This window comes from Nicotiana tomentosiformis, chromosome 2, assembly GCF_000390325.3.
Source record: "Nicotiana tomentosiformis chromosome 2, ASM39032v3, whole genome shotgun sequence".
Taxonomy (NCBI): domain Eukaryota; kingdom Viridiplantae; phylum Streptophyta; class Magnoliopsida; order Solanales; family Solanaceae; genus Nicotiana; species Nicotiana tomentosiformis.
In genome coordinates this window covers 184,192,468-184,209,636 of record NC_090813.1, presented here as the reverse complement: position 1 = coordinate 184,209,636, position 17,169 = coordinate 184,192,468, and positions in this window count along the sequence as shown.

Here is a 17,169-nt window from a genome sequence, read left to right as displayed (position 1 = left end):
GGCACAATGTGGCCATCATCAACCCTTGCAAGATAATGTTTAACCTGGTGTCCATTGACTCTAAATACCTCGTCATTCTTATTTTTCAAATCTAGAGAACCAAAGGGGGTTACATTCACCACTTCAAAGGGGCCACTCCATTTTGACTTTAACTTGCCGGAAACATCCGTAACCGGGAATTGAACAATATCACAAGATCGCCCTCTTTAAATTCCTTATTGTGGATGTACTTGTCATGGATGTACTTCATCTTTTCCTTGTAAAGGGACGAGCTTGTGTAGGCATGATACCGGAATTCATCAAGCTCATTCAATTGTGGCACCCTTAGATTTGCCGCGATATCCCATTCAAGGTTCAACTTATTCAAAGCCCACATGGCCTTATGCTCAAGTTCTACCGGAAGATGGCATGCCTTCCCGAACACTAATCAGTATGGAGACATCCCGATCGGTGTTTTATAGGCCGTTCTATAAGCCCAAAGAGCATCATCAAGTTTTCTTGACCAATCCGTCCGGTTGGCATTGACTGTCTTTGACAAAATACTATTTATCTCCCGGTTGGAGACTTCAACTTGTCCGCTTGCTTGAGGATGGTAGGGGGTTGATACTTTGTAAGTGACACCATACTTTGTGAGTAAGGTATCAAAAGACTTGTTGCAAAAATACGAACCCCCATCACTATTAATGGCTCTTAGGGTACCAAACCTCGTGAAGATGTTCTTTTTCAAGAATGCCACCACACTCCTTGCTTCATTGTTGGGCAAAGCAATGGCCTCAACCCATTTAGATACATAATCCACCGCAACTAGAATGTAGGTGTTCCCACAAGAGCTAACAAAAATAGACCCATAAAATCAATACCCCACACATCGAAAATATCTATCTCCAAAATGGTGGTGAGAGGCATTTCATTCTTCTTTGAGATTCCACCGGCCCTTTGGCATTCATCACACCGCTTGACAAGCTCACTAGCATCCTTGTAGAGAGTAGGCCAATAGAATCCACAACTCAAAACTTTTGCCGCCGTTCTTGCTCCACCATGGTGACCACCATACGGTGAAGAGTGGCAAGCCTCAAGAATACCCATTTGTTCTTCCTCCGGCACACATCGTCGGATTACACCATCGGTACATATCCAAAAAAGATACGGCTCATCCCAATAATAGTCAAGGCAATCCTGTTTGAGCTTCTTCATTTGGTTTGAAGAGAACTCATTTGGTACAATGCCACTCACAAGATAATTGGCAAAGTCGGCGAACCATGGCATCCTGGTCATAGAAATAGCTAGGAGTTGCTCGTCGGAAAATGAATCATTTATCTTAAGGCCATCATGTGGCCTCCCCTCCTCCTCCAATCGGAACAAGTGGTTCGCCACTTGATTTTTAATACCCTTGCGGTCTTGAATATCTAGATCAAACTCTTGCAATAGAAGCACCCACCGCATCAACCTTGCCTTAGAATCCTTCTTGCTCATCAAATACCGAAGCGCCGCATGGTCAGTGTGAAAAATCATCTTTGTACCCATCAAGTACGGGCGAAACTTCTCCATAACAAAGATAATAGCAAGGAGCTCTTTTTCGGTCACTGTGTAGTTGACTTGGGCATTATTCATGGTCTTGCTTGCATAATAGACCGAATGAAAGATTTTGTTGATATGTTGCCCCAACACTGTTCCAACCGCCACATCACTTGCATCGCACATGAGCTCAAAAGGCAAGATCCAATCCGGTGCGGTAATAATAGGAGTAGTAGACAACTTGAACTTAAGCAACTCGAATGCCTTCATGCAATCTTCATTGAAATGGAACTTGCCATCCTTCTCCAAAAGTTTACATAAAGGGTTCACCACCTTAGAAACATCCTTGATGAATCGGCGATAGAACCCCGCAAGACCCAAAAAGCTCCTTACTCCCTTCACGGATGTAGGGGGAGGGAGTTTGGAGATCACTTCAACTTTGTCCTTATCAACCTCAATGCCATACTTTGAAATCTTGTGACCGAAGACAATGCCTTCCTCGACCATGAAGTGATATTTCTACCAATTCAAAACCAAGTTAATTTCCTCACATAATGCCAATACCTTGTCCAAGTTGTTCAAGCAATCATCAAAAGAATTCCCAATGACGGAGAAATCGTCCATGAAGACCTCAAGAATATATTCCACCATATCGGTGAAAATAGCCATCATACACCGTTGAAAAGTCGCCGGTGCATTATATAACCCAAATGGCATCTTCGAGAATGAAAAGGTACCATATGGATAAGTGAAAATGGTCTTCTCTTGGTCCTCAGGAGCAATAAGAATCTAATTGTAGCCAGAGTATCCATCCAGGAAGCAATAAAAAGCACGTCCGGCCAACCTATCCAATAATTGATCAAGAAATGGAAGCAGAAAATGATCTTTCCGAGTGACTTTGTTGAGCTTCCTATAGTCCATGCACACTCTCCACCCGGTGACAGTTCTTGTGGGGATCAATTTATTCTTGTCATTAGTTATCACAGTCATGCCCCATTTATTTGGGACACATTGCACCAGAGAAGTCCATGAGCTATCGTTCACTACCTCTTGCATTGCTTCATTCAATCTTCTATGATGCTCCACAGAGGGTTTGGAATCCTCCTCCAAAATAATCTTGTGCATGCAAAAGGCGGGGCTTATACCCCGAATATCCGCCAATGTCCAACCTATCGCTTTCTTCCTCTTTTGGAGCACCGCCAAAGTAGAATCTACCTGCACATTAGTCAAGCACGAGGAAAGAATAACATGTAAAGTGGAACAAGGGCCAAGAAACTCATACCTGAGATGTGAAGGTAAAGGCTTTAACTCCAAAGTGGGAGGCTCCTCGATTGAGGGCTTTGTTGGGGGAGTCTTCCGGTTCTCAAGATCTAAGGACAATTTTTGGGATTCATAAGTATATGAACCCATTCCTTGCAAAGCATTGACACATTCCACAAAGCCTTCCTTCTCATCATCATCATGATTGAACAACATAGCTTCCAAGGTATCCTCAACATTCATCACAGCACTAGCATCATCAACAATTACTTTGGTCACTAAATCCACGAATGAACAAACTTCGTTGCTATTTGGTTGCCTCATTGATTAGCACGCATGGAAAACCACCTTTTCGTCACCCACCCGGAAACTGAGCTCACCAGCTTCCACATCAACAAGAGCTTTCACCGTAGCAAGGAAAGGTCTATCCAAGATAATAGGCACCTCGTAGTCAACCTCACAATCAAGGATCACAAAGTCCGCTGGAAGGATGAACTTATCAACACAGACTAACACATCATCAATAATTTCCAATGGCCTCTTCATAGTCCGATCCGCCATTTGCAACCTCATAGATGTGGGTCTTGGTTGCCCAATTCCCAAAGTTTTGAACACAGAGTAGGGCATCAAGTTGATATTTGCCCCTAAATCACATAAAGCTTTGGCAAAGTCAGCGCTCCCAATAGTGCAAGGGATTGTGAAAGCACCCGGATCTTCCAATTTCGGAGCCATTGAGTGCACAATAGCACTCACTTGATGTGTCATCTTGATAGTTTCACAATTCATAGACCTCTTCTTGGTGACCAAGTCCTTCATGAACTTTGCATACCCCGGCATTTGTTCCAACGCCTCAACCAATGGTACATTGATAGATTAACTCTTCATCATGTAATTAAACTTTTTGAATTGGTTCTCACTATTTTGCTTTGCAAGCCTTTGAGGGTATGAAGGAGGAGGCCTTGGCATTGGTGCCTTAGCCTTTGGCACTACCGGTTCCGGTATGTCAATCATGTGCTCTCTAGAGGGGTTCACCTCATCTTGCATCTCCTCCACATTTTCATCAATATTAATTCTCACTTCGTCATTAGCTTGAACCACATTGCTTAGAATTTCATCTTCTTGAACTACAACATCATCATCTATAATTCTTCTTCGATTTGAGGTGGTTGCATCTCCACCTTTTCCACTTCTCGTAGTCACGGTCATAGCATGTCCCGTATTATTATCCCCCTTTGGGTTCACCACCGTATCACTTGGTAGTGCTCCCTTAGGATGAGTGTTCAATGCTTGTGAGATTTGGCCAAGTTGAACCTCCAAACTGCGGATTGAAGTGTTGTGAGAGGATAATTGAGCATCAGAGTCGGCATTTTTCTCCATCATTTGTTCAAACATACTTTCAATCCATCCCAACTCATTGTTAGAAGAGCTTGGGCCTTGAGAAGGATAGGGAGGGGGATTACTCGGTTGTTGGAACATCGGGGGCCTTTGAAAACCCGACCCCCGATTGTTGTTGTTGTTCCACCCTCCTTAATTACCTCCCCAATTACTTTGATTGTTGCCACTCCAATTGCCTTGGTTTCCTTGATTATTCCAATTGCTTTGATTGTTGTTGCCACCACTCCAATTGACTTGGTGGCCTTGGTTGTTCCAATTTCCTTGATTTCCTTGTAATCTCCAGTGTTGTTGATTTTGAGTATTGTTTCTTTGACCTTGATAATTGTTGACGTATTAAACTTCTTCTTCTTGCTCATTATACGAATCACCTGGGTCATACCCACTATCATCTTGCATGAATTATACCGGACGGCTTTGCGCTTGTTAACCTGTTTGCCGTCTCTTGTTCATCATCATATTTACACCTTCCATCGCATTCACTTGTTTCGGCCCTTGAATATGTTGCAGCTGAGCTTTGGCCAATTGTTTCATTGTGGTTGTTAACTCTGCGATAGCTTGCCCATGATCATGTAGTTCCTTATGTAGGTGAATGACATTGGGTTCACCTTGTGGAACATTGGCCCTACTTTGCCATGCCGATGAGGTATCCGTTGTTCATGAAGTTCCCGCTGGCGAGTTGATTTACCACACATTGATTTGTTGTGTTGATCCCCCTGTAGAAGGTTTGTTGGATCATGGCCTCGATCATATCATTATTCGGGCACTCTTTAACCATGGTACGGTATCTTTCCCAAATCTCATGCAATGGCTCATTGGGCTCTTGCTTGAATGCTAGAATTTCATCCCGTAGTGCAGCCATGTGCCCCGGAGAGAAGAATTTGGCAATGAATTTTTCGGCCAACTCATCCCATGTATGGATGGAATGATTGGGAAATCTCTCTAGCCAGTCCAATGCTTTTCCCCGTAAAGAGAAAGGGAATAGCTTGAACCTCAATGCGTCCTCAGAAACATTGGTTTGCTTGCTCCACCAACAAGTATCGACGAATCCCTTGAGATGCTTGTAAGTATTTTGATTTGGAGCCCCGGTGAAGAATCCTCGTTGCTCAAGTAGTGTAAGCATCACGTTGGTGATTTGGAAGTTGCCCGCCCTAATGCAGGGCGGGACTATAACACTTGCATAACTCTCATTCGGCAACACCCGGTGCACTGCCGCTCTTGGTGGAGGTGGGGGAGGGACGGGAACATTATCTTGAGGCGGTCGGCCTCGCCTATTTGCTTGAGGTTCGAGAAGAACCTCATCTCCTTGATCATCATCCACTTCCTCCCCTAATGGCAAATTACCAATGGGCTCGTTGTTGAGAGCCATTCTCGTACCTATAAGCAATTCAAAAATAAAATTAGTTACTCAGAAGGAAAAGAAGACAAATCACACAAAAACCTAGATATATAGCTAAATCCGTTTAACTCCCCGGCAACGACGCCAAAAATTGATGTCGCCCAAACTCACACCACAAATATAGGTAGTGAGGCGGTGGAAGCAATAATAAAACCCAACTCAAGTCCGGGTCAAATCCTCAGGGAGTTAGAATTGGGATTAGGTATATATTTAGTGTAATTGTACAATATGCCTTAGATTACACTTCCACATTATTGTTTGTTATTTCTACTTCTACTTTAAACTATTGATTGTAATTATAAAACTAGAAGACAATATTTTGGTTTTGGTTGTTTTCCAAATGATAAAAGATCTAGGGCTGTGACTTCCACATATGTGGTTACCTAATGGGTTGAAAACTCTAGGGCAAGCCTGATTGGTCGGGATTGTAATATAGCAATTACACACAATTACCCACTATATACTTCTCGGTAGTTTGAGTGGTTTTGCCCTATTTGACTTTCTCAAGTCCAAATGGGTATTGCACAAAACAAGTGATAACTGCTCAAGTCAGGTCTTACTATCTCTAGATTCAACCCTTTAATTGCGACTATCAATTTCTTGAGTTCATCCCAATTTCTTGTTAGCCACATTTTTCTAGACTCAGTCTCTCTTTCTCAAGTAAAGACTAAGTCAATTAAACATGAATCAATGTTTGCAACCATTAATTCTTGAATTCAAGCAAGAACTAGGCTAAATATCACTAACCCAATCACAAACAAGTCCTAAATCAAACACCCATTAAGTACCCACACTAGGGTTGGGCCACAACCCTAGCTAGAAATTTAGCTACTCATGAAAATGAAGAAATACAAGAAAAAATTAAGATAGAATGCATAATAATTGATTAGGGAAAGAAAATCTAATCTTTAGAAGCTAATCTAGTACAATATTACTCAAAACAATAAAGGAAAATGGCTCAGGTGCTCTCCCAAAACAAAACTTACCCTAAAAATGACAAAAAGTTTTATTTATACTAGCTGAAAATATCTGACAAAAATGCCCCTGCGGAGGTTATGCGGCCGCATAATTATGTGTGCGGTCCGCACAACGAGACTTGGCTTGACAGGTTCCTATTCTGCGGCCGCACAATTCTGGATTGAGGCCGCACTCCTTCAACTACTGCGGACCGCATAAAAAAATGGGTGTGGCCGCGCTCTTGATTATGCGGCCGCACAAAAATGGTGCGGTCCGCATTTCTTCTTGAACTTGAAATACCATATCTCTGATCTTTGTCTTCTATGGACCACATAATATTGAGTGCGGCCGCACTTAACATTCTGCGGCCGCACAATTATGGTGCGGTCCGCACTCCTTCAGCTTGCCCAAAACTAGCTCTCTGAATCTCCTCTTCTGTGGCCGCACAATATTTGTGCGGTCCGCATACTCTGAAGAAGAACTGACATGGATCTTCCTTTGTTTTGCGGCCGCACTGTGGGCCTTTTGCCTTGTTTTGGTCCTTATCCACTTTTGACTCCTTTATGAGTTGATTTTGACTCCTTTGGCTCGTTTCCCAATATTCATGTACAAAAGAACATTTCATTAGTTTTCGGAAATACCTTTAAGCATTTTTGAGCTAAAACGCAAGTAAAAGAGAGCAAATAAGTGGTCAAAATCCCTACTTATCAGTGAGCGCTCAGTATCAGTTGTGTATCGCCGGCTTGTGATTCTAGGGATGAGGTTTGAGGTGTGTATTCTGTGTTTTGGTGATGGACCAGTCTGGAGGACTTGAGGCCAGGGTTAGACTGTAGCTTAAGCTCGGTAGCTTCAGTTGTAACGTGTACATTTGGACTCATACGGGTAATGTCCAGTAATATCCCTACGGGTGGAATTGGTGGCTCGATGAGCGGTGGGATGGATTTGTGATGAGTATGATGTGACTGCGGGATATGTTAAGACGATTTGAATGTGACGAGAAGTGTTTCCTTGAAATGTAAAAAAGGCCATTAGGTGCTTGATTTTCATTTTAATGTGACGTACAGTCTCGAGTATGAATGTTTTGAAGGATCTTTCAGTTAAATTATTGGACAAATTAAATTCTCATGTTTTGTTAATGAGTTTGTACTCAGAAAGATTAAGTGATTACGTAGTAATTGCAGCTGTGAAAGGGCATAACAAGATGCCAAAATGAGGCTAAGCAGGTGGGTTATCTCCTACAGAGTAATCTATGTAGGTGTGTTCCTTATAATGTTGAGTGGAGAGTTTATTTTCTACCATCAGAGTGTATGTGTGTTGAGATTTGAATTTGAATCTGGTTGAGAAAGTTGACTTGGGTGTTAAAAGAATGAAGGCGAGCTTAGTAGATGATTTGAGGTATTTTATGGTTTGTGTTACCTGAGCTTGTGGAACTTTTCATGGAATTGACTGCAGGATTATGACAATAGTAGAGTATTGGTATGGTGAGTTATCAAATGTTTTGTTATATGACTTTGAGCCAAGTGAGGGAGTCTGCTATCTACGATTTGATTGCACGATTATGTGCGGTATTGGTTTTGGTCTGAGGCATACTTGTTGATTAGTTATTACTTGCAGAGGTTGATATCGGGGATGACTCGAGTAAGAAAATTTCTTGAATGCGGGTTATGTTGCACTTTATGAAAATATGAAAAATCATGAAATGATTAAATTGTTATTTTGAAGGATATAGTGCGCACAAAGTATGAATTTGATTGGTGGTGTTAAGGCAGGGTTACTTCTTTAGGGGCTGTTATGCTAATGGGGCTTGTGTCTTTCGGCCCGTTTGGGCGGTGCAATTTAGATTTGAGCATAGTGGGTGACTTTCGAAAGGGTTGTAATGGATTCAAAATGTATATGTGTCAATTGAAATTTGAAATTTGTATATTGCCAGAATCGGTTATTTACACTAGATGGTGCCGGGACTTGCGCTAATTCTGTATGACTATGGATTCTACATTTCAGTGCAAGAAAGGTAAAAAGGAACAATTTTAAGTCCGCATAAGGTCTTTTCAGTGTAGGGGTTTCGGTTGTGGTACTTTTGTGGTGCTTAAGAAGAATACGGTGGCTTATGGGCCTTAGGGCGGTATGGTTTTATGTTAGGATGTCTTGTAGTGAGTTGTGGGTAAGGATAGTAGTGTTCTGACAAGGAGAAATGTCAACTTGAGGGTAATTCAGAAGAAATTCGGAGATAATAGGACAAATTGGTAACATGCTGGATCAATATGGTAATGGTATGCTCGGTTCTTTTGGTTCTTATGATGAGGTGGGGTTCTCCGGGTGTTTTGTGGCCATACTCTCGGATTTGGAAACCTGTGGGGCTTGGTCGAATTAGAGGAATTCAGTTTTGATAGCTTGGTTATGTGCAAATGGATTTCAAAGTGTTCTTGATGGTTTCTACCATGGTTTGAGCCGGATATTTTCTACCAGTGTGGGGAACGTGTTGTGTATTGTGATTTTCTCGTGGAAAGAAGCAAGAGAAATTTTTCTAACTAACCGGATATGTAATTTGCTGGTAACCTAGAGTTGATAATGAGATTCCTGTGCTTTTCACATGATGTCAATATAGATATTATGTGTTGTGCGAAAGTTAGATTTACATGTACAAGGTGGCAGTTCAGTCTTGAAGGAAGGTCACGAAGTTTGGGCAGAATGGTCATGAATTCTTAGACAACATGGGCGGTTCCAAATGACTAGATGAATATTATTACTGCTCGGTAATCCCTGAGAAGGGTGCGCATTTTAAAAGGCATATTGTGTTTTGACTTTCGGATCTCATCTGTATTGCGGTACTCACCTAGTTGATAGACTGATGATATTCAAATTATTGATATGTGGCACAAAAGAATTATGAAAATATTCCTAGTGGGATGATCGTGCATGAAGGATGTGATAGTCATTCGAGTGTTGGAGTTGTGATCAGTTATGATTGTTCATGTGTTCTATGAATTTGGGGAACTGGGAGTTCTCAGAAGCATATCGTTTCAGGGTTGCGACCTGTTTGAGGTGAGTATTTTATTTAAACTCAGTGGAGGCACTAGTTGCGTTAATTATTTGTGATGACTATGTGCTACGAGTGCGTATATACATATATGTGAGGTTTGAGTCCATGTGCGGGCATCAGGACAAGTATTCAGATTCAGAAAAATGTTTAGGCTATGATATGCCTAGAGTTGACGGTTAAGCGTAAAGTTATGACGTTTCTCTTATTCGTACCTTTGTTGAGAACTATCTGGGTTATACTTAAGGTTACAAAGAGGCTAATTCCCTAAATAAACTTGGTAGTTACTATTTCTGCGTTAACTGCCGATTTGATTTGTGATGGCACACTTTGCACATGCCTACTCTATGGCGTGTCATTTATACCGGTCCAGGAATATGAGAATCTTATCATACTCATCATATACCTGTATACCTATTTAAATGCTCACATATGATATATTTGGACTGGAGGCCTGGGACTATACCGGGCGGATTATATTATTGGCACGTGAGTTGTCCATGCGGTTCTATTGTTAGCACGTGAGTTATCCGTGTAGTGTGTGGAATTTTCGTTTTCTTGATTGTTTATCTGAGTAATTGTTTCATTCCTCTACATGCTATGCTATCGCCTAATCAGGGCAATTTGAGAAAAAAATGTGCACATGCACACACATATGTTCTTCTTCTCTCAGAATTTGATGAGTTAGTTTTAAATAATGTTCTGTGCTGGAAAGGCAGGATTACACTGGAATAGCTAGAATAGTTGTGTTTGGTGATATAAGGTCATTGGACCTAGAATGGACACTATCAGGTTTGATTACAGCGTGTTGGAAGAATAATTTAGAATTCGGCTTAAATAATTGGCTATGGTACTTGCTGAACAAGGGAAAGCTCCGTGACTTGTTGATCTGGTAAGTGATCATGAAATTTCGCGTGTTTCTTTCATTATCGGCAATGTACAAAGGTTTTGGAACGAGGTTATGACTTGATACAGCTTGTTCAGACTCATACAATGTGTAGATGTGAGATTCATGTCATGAAAATAAATTTTTGGATGTTGGAAATTGGATTCCAAGGTTTAGGGGCTAATGCTAAATTAGTAATTTTCAGTTATATTGTGTTGTCAGGCCTATATGGAATATGGTGGCGTGGTATCACCCCCGGGTATGTGCGTGGTAGATGGAATAATGATGTGATGGCTTGGAAACAACTCTTGGCACGTTCGAGGATGAACATATATTTAAGTGGGGGAGAATGTAATGACCAGGCCGGTCGTTTTGAGTATTACAACCCTGTTTCCCCATTTAATGCTCAATTTATGATTTATCGGTTGTTATTTGACTTACCGGGGTAATTGGTTTGGGTCCGGAAGAATTTCGGAGTGAAATGAGATACTTAGTCTCATAATTAAAAACTTAAGTTAAAAAAGTTAATCGGATGTTGACTTATATGTAAACGACTTCGGAATTGAATTCTGATGATTCCAATAGCTCCGTATGGTGATTTTGGACTTAGAAGCGTACCCGAAAAATTATTTGGAGGTCCGTAGTGGAATTAGGCTTGAAATGGCGAAAGTCAAATTTTTGGGAAGTTTGACTGTGGGGTTGACTTTTTGATATCGGGGTCGGAATCCGATCCTGAAAATTAGAATACCTCCGTTATGTAATTTATGTCTTGTGTGCAAAATTTAAGGTCAATCGGACGTGATTTGATAGGTTTCGACGTTGTTTGTAGAAATTTAAAATTTCAAAGTTCATTAGGCTTGAATTGGGGTATGATTCGTGGTTTTAGTATTGTTGGATATGATTTGAGGTTTTGACTAAGTTCGTATCATATTTTAGGACTTGTTGGTATATTTGGTTGAGGTCTCGGGGGCCTCAGGTGAGTTTCAGATGGCTAACAGATCAATTTTGGACTTTGCATTCCAGCTGAAGAATGCTGGTTTTCTGTCACTGGTTTCCTTCTACGTGATCACATGAGAATGTCCGCGATCGCGTAGGCTAATTTGGAGCAGTGAGATTTTGTGCTATGCGATCGCGTGAAGGCATCCGCGATCGCGTAGGTTTGGCCAGGCTGTGCATCGCGAACGCGTGGGCTAGGCCGCGTTCGCGAAGAGGAGGTGAGGCAGCTGGGATTCACGTGCATTGTTCTATGCGAACGCGTGGGCTGTCCGCAATCACGTAGGCCTGGGAAGCTCGTGCTTCGCATGTGTTATGGTGCGGTCGCATAGAGAAGTTTTGGGGGCAGTGTATTTTGGTCTTCGCGATCGCATAACCTTGTACGCGATCGCATAGGGTTATTTTGGGCAGTGGAAATGTTGTGCATCATGATCACGGGACTTGGTCCGCGATCGCATAGAAGAAATGACTAGGCAGAGAGTTTAAGTTCTGAAAATGAAACTTTTCCATTTTTGCCGACTTGGAGCTCGGATTGAGACGATTTTTGAGAGATTTGAGGATCGAGTTGAGGTCGGATTTTGGTAGAATTAGTATGGGTAGACTCGTGGTTGAATGAGCTTTCAGATTTTATAACTTTTGTCTGGTTTTGAGACGTGGGCCCCACAGATAATTTTTTAGCTAAATTTTGGATTTTATTGGAAAATTAGTATTTTCTTTTGGAATTAATTTCAATAAATTTTATTGACTGAATCAAATTAATTGTGGATGCATTCGAGGCATTTGGAGGCCAATTCATGAGACAAAGGCATAGCGGAATAAAGAATTACATGATTTGAGGTAACACTTCTAAACTTGGTTCTGAGGGTTTGAATCCCCGAATTTGGTATGATATAAATTGTTTGGAGGTGACACACATGATAGGTGACGAGCATGTGGACGTGCGCCATATAAATTGTGTCTTGAATAAATCCTGTGCAGTTGTAAAATTTATGAATCATGTTATTATCCGAACATTCTCCACGGGTTAGAGAAATTAAGTTGAGGCTTCTATTAAAGATCATGTTTAGGCTACGTGCCAATATTTTTGGGACCCATGAGGTCGTATTGCTGTTGAATTAATTGTTCAAAAATATACATTTCACACTAAGTAATATTTGTCTATTTTGAGGATATTTATGGGATCGGGGCTTCCCGCCTGCAGCAGGCCTTATTGGCTTTATTATTATATGGATCGGGGCTGCCTCCCTGCAGTAGGCCTTATAGGCTTTACTATTTATGGGATCGTGCAAGTTGTGGATTGGCCTTATACGGTACTGAGTGACTGATTGTCAGTCGATGTGTATATATATACGGGACAGAATATTCTGGGTTGGATTGGCCATAAACAGTACCGAGTGACCGAATAATTTGTGACCAGTATTTACATGAGGCCTTTCTACTGAGATGTCATATCCATCATATCATGTAGTATTGATCCATTTCACTTGTACTGAGTTTAACTGTTGAACTTGAAAGCATGCCTATATTTTTGTACCATTATTTATGCTGGACTATACCTGCGGAGCTTGTCATTACTTTCAGCCCAGAGGTTAGTCTTGTTACTTATTGAGTTGGTTGTACTCATACTACACTCTGCACCTCGTGTGCAGATCCAGGTTCTTCCGCATACGACGACTGCTAGATTTCGGAGTTATTTCTGTTGGAGACTATCAAGGTAGCTGCTTGACGTCCGCAGACTTGATTCCCTTCCTGTTTAGTTATTGTACTGTTCTATATTTCAGACAATGATTTTTATCAGTCAGACTTTGTATTCATTTAGATACTCATGTACTCAGTGACACCGGGTTTTGGGAGTGTTTATACTTGTATTTGTGAGGTTTTCTTCTGCTGAATTTAATAATTATGTTTTCAAATTTAAAAGATATGGTTGTTTATTGAGATTGTCTGCTTGCCTAGTATTGAGATAGGCGTCATCACGACATGTGAGATTTTGGATCGTGACAAATTTTTGAAAAGCAAGTATCAAAACTTAAAGTCTCACTTACCTCGCTAACGAAAAGTCCTCTATTCTCGCGACATTTAAAACTCCAACCAAACGACCTTCAACGGCCTCAATATATGTAAAATATTGATTAACAGTGTCAAATATGCTAGTTGTGATCATTTTATGTTTTATTTTTGAAATATCAAATCAAAGACAACTAAAGTCAACTCCCCGCGAACATGGTCAAATCCCCGAACCAATTATATTATTAAAGTACCCATAAATTGTGGAGTCCAAATATATATTTAATCAAGGTTAGAGCTAAATTTTTACAATACACCTCAAGTCATAAATTTAAAGATGAAAAGAGCATCCCCATATCACAATTTAACTTATATATACATAAAATAAATATTTCATGTACCTATATGTGTGCCTCATGAATAATAATTGCAAGGTAAAGAAGTATCTTAATACCTTAGACTTTGCTGTAGTACTGCCGAGAATAGAAGCTTTCTCTTAGTTCCTTTCTGTGTTTTCCTTTTTCGTTGATTACGAAGCAACCAAATTATTTCCTTGCCAAAGATTTCCCTTAACTAATATTTTTTGCTAATATAGAGACCATTCAAATGACATCCGAGGTTATGTGGTCGATGCTTCCGTTCACTTTGTTCTCAACAAACTAGAATAAGGATTTCAATAAGTTATGTTATACTCCTTAGGTCACCTCAACGTGCAATAATAATTGTGGGCCTAACCCATTCTCTTTAACCTTATAACTACTCCAAAATTACCTTATTACCGTACCTAAGATGTAATATAAATTAGGCCCACTAGCTACTTATATTTTCAGATAACATTCTCCATATTACTCAATATATACATATAAATTTTAAATATGAATATACATCTATGCACCCACATGTAAAATAGATAATTATTTTTATCTCTATAAGGAATAAGAAATTGTACTTAAAGAATAACTTAAAAGTTCACTCTTTAATTGATGAGTTATTACATTCCCCCACTTAAATTTTCGTTTGTCCTCGAACGATATACAAAATATACCAAGGTACTTGCTCCGCATGTCTTCTTTAGAATCTCACGTAGCTTTTTCTATCAGATGGTTGCACTAGAATATGTCCACTTAAGAAACCTTCTTTGATCTCAATTTTTGCACTTATTTATTAACTATAGATATTGGGCCTCTCATAATTTAAATTTTCATCTAGGTCCCCTTCTACGGCCTGAATTATATGATTCTCATCATGAACTCATCATCTAATCATTGACACATAAAATTATCACGACCCTAATTCCCACCTTAGGATGTCGTGATGGCACCTAGTCTCTAAAACTAGGTGAGCCTAATACATGCTAATTTAATAACAGAATTGAACTATTTAATAAATTATCATAAACCATTAAATGACATACATAGCCACAAGAGGCCAATAGTTATACATTTTTCAAAACCGGTAGTGTAGAGTCATAAGCACTACTAAAACATACTAGAATTTCTACACGCAATACTGTTTTGAATTATAATTTAACATTAGAATAATGAAGTAAGATGGCGACTCCGAGGTCTGCGAACGTCAAGCAGGTATGCCTTGAAGTCTCCCGCCGCGCAGACGCAACTCTCAACAATACAATTAGAATACCTGGATCTGCACAGAAATGTGCAGAAGCATAGCATGAGTACACCACAACGGTACCCAATAAGTATCAAGCCTAACCTTGGTAGAGTAGTGACGAGTCCAAGTCAAGACACTTACTAGACATAGAAACATGTTCAAGATATACATAAGCTTACAATGGAAAGAACATCAATGTAAGACCAAAGACGAAAAAATTATTGATTTACAACCAACAATAAAGTAATAGAAACATAAATAACAGCAAGTAGTAAACGAGTAATAAAGAAACAACATAATCAGAACAAAGATGAGATGTAAATGATCTTAAATAAGGAAAAACGGATGACAACTCAAATAATCAAATCGCTCCTAACGCATGGACTTACAACAAGAATTACCCCGAGGCACCACACCTCATAAACCACAAGTCATGGACCACAATTTCCAAATCTTACATATATGACACCTCATGCCCACAATAACAATCATCGTCGCACGACAAAGCCCACGTGCTACCATGTACTTTACAACCGTGATAAATATTAATTTATATGAACGAAAGACATATTTAAACACTATAAAACATAATAACAATCTTGAATAAAGTAAGGTGTCAAATAAAATAATGAGTTTATTTTAGAAATCAAGAAGTAAAATAATATACAATTTGTACAAAATAGAGTATAAGATGAGTTTAGTTTAGAAATCAATAAAATTGAGTAAAAGTATCATTTCTAAACAAAGCAAAACATAAGTTAAATTAGCGAATTAAATACAAAATTTGTTAAGAAAAAATATGATAATAATTTTAAGTAAGGTAAACATCTAACAGGATGATCAGTATAATTTGAGAATCCAATTATAATGAAAGTGCGATAACCATTTAGAATAATAAGGCACCGAGTGAGATAACGAGTTCTATCTTAAGAGGCATATAGAATAAAACATGTTAATAATTTTTTTATTTAAACTATTATGTTACCAACAACTCAACAGAATATGATATACTGACACCACGTAATTAAATACATATTGACAATCAATTCACCAAGTTATAACGGAGGCACATATTGGCATATTAAAGCAACACAATAAATCACTATAATGTATGACTCACATAAGAAACCACAATCATTACAACACCAAGATAATAACAAATAACCAAACACAATCAAAATGCAGATGAATGATTGAAGGAACAACAATGACCGTTCAAATCAACAAGTTGTTCCAGCATGGAATGTACAATGAAAATCACAACCGAGGTACCACCTCGTATTCACATTTCACAATTTCAATCACAATCTTTCTTTCTATCACCGCGTGAGTCTTACATTTAGTTTTAAAAATTATTTTTTCCGAAATAGCTACACACATTTTAGCCCACCTTCTCTCACCGTGTGGCTTCAAGTAGTTTTTCTACTAGCAACACGCATATCAAGCCTACCTTATCTTACCGCATGCGTATCAACCCATAGCCTTATATCACCACATGCGTATCAATATCACAACACAATCACAACTCATACCACAAGTGTCCATATGCCACAACTTGCCACAAAGTCAACAACACCAATATTTCCACAACAAATAACTCATGGCTCAACCACAATGTGTGCAAGAATTTCAGCCATAAAAAATGAATGAGAATGCTTAACAAGGAAAGGTATCTCAACAATTAACAACTTCGCCTCAATATGATAACGGCTATTATAACTTCAACACCAATAACTCAACAAGATGATATTCCACTAAATAACAACTTCAATTAAAATAATTAAGAGGTAACAAGTCAATAAGGAAGGCAATGACTTCAACTAAAGCATATAAGAGCAAAATGACAAGTAATAAGTAGAACAATTGCTAACAACATCAAATAGAGCATGTAAGAATAGATTAACAATGAGAGATATAACATGTTATGACAATTCAACTAAAGGCATGGAAAGAGTCTAGATAATCTAAACCGGTCAAATACAACATATAGCTTGTGTACCCACTCGTCACCCTGTGTACACGACTTTCACATAACACAAATAACACAATCAACCCAAATCCTAAGGATTAGTTTTTCCCGCACAAAGTTAGGCAAGATACTTACCTTAA